Below are 5,000 nucleotides of genomic sequence, written 5' to 3'. Positions count from 1 at the left end.
TTCTGTCCCAAGTTTAGACGAGTGTAACCTTTAAAAGAGTCAACTGTTTTCTTTTTCTCGGCTTACGGCCATACTACCCTGAGAATGCCCAGGTGTGGTTGATTGGTTGCAGCTGAGCTGATTGTGCCTGTGCCTGTGTGTGTCAGTTGGGCTGTGTGCTCCCCATTATGTGGTTTTGTGTTCTTTCTTTGTCTGTTTTTGAATTCATTTTGGTTAATTTTTCTTTATTTTTGTGTTAGTTTTCAGTTTCTTTCTCCTCCCAGCTTCCTTGGCTGTGGAGGAGGGTTTATTCCCCCCCCAGAGCTTTTTGCTCTGTTTCGACTGTTGGAATGGATGTGGCCTTTGCTGGGCCCAGGATGTCTGGAATGGTGAATGGTGAGTTTTCTGGCAGGATGGTTGGCAGTGATGTGGGTGCGGATGATGTTCGAAGTGGTATGAGTGTGGTGCACAAGCGTAAGGTGTGTTTCGATAAAGAGCTGACGGTGTTTTTGGAGCTCGAAGGTGGTGCTGGTCTGTCTCCGTTGGCTCTGCTGAGGGCTACCAAGGAAGTCTGTGGTACAATTCTGGCCTGTCGAATGATTACCAAAGACAGGTTTGAAATGACTGTGGCATCCCAGGTGGCCAAGGATAAATTGTTAGATGGGTTTAAGATCGGGGAAACTAGGGTTCACGAGAGGGATATCTGTGTGGATGAACTTGTTGTGTCTTTCCTGGGCCTGCCAGCTTACATTGAGGATGAGGAAATCCTGCAGAAGCTACTCGCTTGGGGTGTTTCGGCCGTGTCCGAGGTGAGGAGACGTATGTGGCCGGGGACAAACATAGCCGATGGGACGAGGTTTGTAAAGGTCCGCTTTATAAACCAAGTGCGTTCTCTATCATATTCCGCCAGGTTTAACACGGCGGGGGGGCCTGAATATTTTAGGGTCATTCATGACAGGCAAGTGAAGGTGTGCAGGGGGTGTCTCCAGCCTGACCATGTGTTGCGTGAATGCCCTGATTTTTGTTGCAGACGGTGTGGGGCCCAAGGCCATTATGCGCGGGAGTGTACAGAGCCCAGGGCCGCTAAATGTAAGGACTGTCATCAGTATCCCTCTGTGTGTGGATGCTCCGGCCACCTCGCCTCTGACCCGGAGGAAGGAGGTGGGGGTCCCCCATCTACGGTTGAAGTAGAGCACGGCCCTGGATCGAGAGAGGCCCTGTTAGATCGGGATGTGGAACCGGGTATACCTGACCCGGTGGGATTGGTGCCTGTGGTGGGGGGGGCTTGTGAAATGTCTCACAGTCCTGCCCCCGAGCAGGAGGGGGGGGCAGTGTCCTGCCCTACCTCTAATATCGTGGTGGCAGGGGCTGGACCGGGGAGGGGGATGGGTGAGGATCTGGCTCCACACCTTACCCCTGAAGCGGGGGAGCAGGCACTGAAGTCAGGCCAGACTCCCAAGTCTCAGCGCTCGAGGGCGGGCAGCAGGGGTCAGGTGCCGCATAGGCGACCACTGTCTAAGAGTAGTGACAGGTCCAGATCACCGACCGGGAGGGTTGGGTCGAAACATGCCGATGGGTTTTGTGAGACCCAGCCTGGTAGTGATCGGCGGTCAGGGCTGCAGGGTGAGGGCCCCGTTTCATGCGGCACTGCCCGTTCTGAGTCTGCCACTGTAGATGCCACAACTGTTCCTACGGGCGTCGATCCCCAAGGGAATGAGGTCGCCCCGACAAAGACGAACAGGAAGGCTAAACGGTAGTTTGCGTCAGGATGATGGCTCAACTCCTTTTTTTCTTCCTAATGACGCTCTCCCTAGTCTCCATTAATGCCCGGAGCTTGAGGAATAGGGAAAAGATGCACAGTGTGTTTCACGACACCACCTGGGACGTGCTGTGCATACAGGAGACGTGGTGGGAGGCGGAGCATCTTCGCAAGGTAGAGGATATGGACATTGGTGTTTTGTACTGTGCTTTGGGCTCTGCACACTCCCGTGGTGTGGCTGTCCTAGTTAAGCCGGGTGTTTTCGGCGGGTCTTCTTTAGTGCATGCGGACCCACATGGCCGCTTTATAGTGATTGATTTTCTGCGTGGCTCCACTAAATTTCGCCTTATAAATGTTTACGCGCCTAGTGAGGAGATGGAGAGGAAAACCTTCTTTGTTTCTGTTTTTCCTTATGTTACTGATTCCTCGTTTTTGATTGGCGACTTTAATATAGCGTTGTCAAAAATTGATCTCGGTCCGAACAACACATTCAGGAATGACGTTAGTCTAAGTTTTTTGATTGATGCTGCAGTGACTGCTGATTTGTCCGAGGTCTGGAGAGGTCTCAACCCCCTAAAAAGGGACTATTCCCGGCGTCAGGTAGTGCAGGGGGTCCTCCTCCAGTCTCGGATAGATCTGTGTTTTGTTTCATGTGCTTTATGGAAGTACATCGGTGGCAGCTCCTATGCATGTGTGGGCTGGAGCGATCACTCCCTTTTTTCCGTCAAACTTGACTTCCTGGGTGGTAAGAGGAATGGGGGGGTCTGGGTTTTTAATAATATGCTGCTTGCCGACCCCACTTTTGTAAATAAGATGGAGCACCTTTTTGATTGTTTTGATGATGAAATGGGAATTTGTGACTCTTTGGTTGATTGGTGGGAGCAGGCAAAGGCTAAAATTAAAAAGCTGTGCCTACGTTATAGCAAGCAGAGGAGGTGGGAGGAGTCCATCAGGGAGCATACGGTCCGGAGCCACCTCCAGGGACTTGCCGCCACCTCTGGTTTAGGCCCGGTAGATCCTGAGTATCTGGTGCTGCAGGAAGAGCTCAGGACTATACAGGTTAGTCGTGCTAGAGGGGCGGCACTTAGATCCAGGGCCCAATATGCGGTAGAGGGCGAGCGCTCCACAGCTTTCTTTTTTGGTTTAGAGAAGTCCAGGCAGAGCAAGCTATACTTGGATGGCCTGTTGGATGAGTCAGGCAGGTGTCATAGTGATTGGGATGAGATTTTGGATATTGTAGGTAGGTTTTATGCAAATTTGTTTGATGGGGAAGGGATCAACGAGGTAAGCTGTAGTCAGGCTTTAGGTGCGCTTGATGGGTCTCTGAGCCCTAGTGACGCTGACAGCTGTGACGCGCCTATTTCTTTGGCAGAGGTTTCTGCAGCAATTAGGTGTCTCAATGCCTGTAGGAGTCCAGGAGAGGATGGTTTGAGCGCAGAGTTTTATAGTGCTTTCGCTCACAGGTTAGCCCCGATTCTCCATACTCTGTATGGCGATATTGAGAGAGAGGGTCGGGTTTCGGACTCCTTTTCTCTTAGTATTGTGACTTTGATTTTTAAGAAGGGTGATAAGCGGTGCCTGGCCAATTACAGACCAATAAGTCTCCTTAACACCGATTATAAAATACTGGCGAAAGTATTAGCACGTAGGTTGAAAGGTGTGATTGGTAAAGTGGTTGCCAGTACACAGGCGTATTGTGTCCCGGGACGGGACATTTCTGACACGATACTCTCCCTAAAGTTTTTGTTGAAGGAGATGCATGCCTCTGGGGGGATTCATGTTTCAGTTGATTTCAGTAAAGCATTTGATAGGGTTGAGCATTGTTTTCTTTACCGTGTTTTGGAGAAATTTGGTTTTAAAAATGGCTTCGTGAACTGGATTAAACTTTTGTATTCCAGTGCGGTTAGCCGAGTAAAATGCAATGGACTCCTGTCGGATAGCTTCCCTTTGCGGAGGTCGGTAAGGCAGGGGTGTCCTTTGAGTGCACTCCTCTATAGTATAGTGGCCGAGCCTTTGGCCGCTATGCTCAAGAGGGATGGGGCTGTGCACGGAATCGTGAGTCCATCTGGTAAGGAATATAAGATCTTTCAATATGCGGATGACACCAATTTAGTTTTGCGCGATGTGGGGAGCCTCAATGTTGCTCTCCACACCCTGAACGTTTATTGCCTTGCCTCAGGAGCAAAGATAAATTTTGAAAAGACGTCTGTGTCCTACTGCGGGGGCATCGTGGCCCCGCCGAATATTTGGGGCGTCAGGGATGCAGAGGATTCTTATAGAGTTCTTGGTGTGCCCTTGGGTAGGGATGAGGCGACCTGTCGGGATTGTTTGTGGTCTGGCTTGTATAGCAATGTGTGCACCCGAATGAATCTGTGGAAAATGCGTGATCTTCACTTAAAAGGCAGGGTGTTGGTGGTAAATGCACTGTGTTTGTCTAAACTTGTTCATGCTCTTGCTGTGTATGACTTACCGGGGGTGTTTGCAAATAAGTTTAGCATTGCTGTTAGTAAATTTATCTGGCGGCGAGAGAGGGCACCTGTGGCACACAATGTTTTGGTTGGTCAGTATGATCGGGGAGGGCTTAAACTGATCGACTTGGTAGTTAGGAAGAATGCGCTGCGTCTCAAATTGATTAAAAAGTTCCTCGATACCGGTTTCGATGCGGCGTGGAAGGATTTTTTCGCTTCGCATGTTGAAAAGTTGGGTGAGTATGGTGTCTATAATTTGTGTATGCTTCCCCAGCGGACTGCCCTGGACCGAGTCCCGCCTTTTGAAAGGGAAGTGTTTGAGGCATGGGCTAGACTGCGGCCGTTTGTAGTGGCGGCCCCTTGCTCCTTGTGGCAGCTAGGGCAAATGCCTTTACGTTTTAACCCTGACATGCTCTCTGATCCTCCTGGCAGGAGGGAAAGCATGTTTAGCGGGTCTTTTGATAGAGCAGGTATCAAACGGGTTGGCCAGTTATTAGATTTTGAGGGTAGGGTCGATGTGGAGGCTATTAAGGGTAGTTTTAGTAGGGCGGGTCTTCGGTTTAGGAGGACCGAGGTGGTGAGGAAAGTGAGTGATATACGGGGTTGTATCTTGAGAAGGTGGGGCACACTATATGAGAGGGTACCGCCAGTTCAGGATGCATATGAGGGAGGGCTTGGCGGTGACTCGCCCCTAATTTTCGTTTGGGTTAAGGGGGAGAGGTTGATGGGAGTGGCAGAGACACCGACTCGTGCTCTATATCGTTTGCTGTTGACCCAGGTAGTTAGGCGTCCCA

The sequence above is a fragment of the Vanacampus margaritifer genome, chromosome 2 (genome assembly GCF_051991255.1).
Source record: "Vanacampus margaritifer isolate UIUO_Vmar chromosome 2, RoL_Vmar_1.0, whole genome shotgun sequence".
Lineage (NCBI taxonomy): Eukaryota > Metazoa > Chordata > Actinopteri > Syngnathiformes > Syngnathidae > Vanacampus > Vanacampus margaritifer.
Note: the sequence above shows the minus strand (reverse complement) of the source record.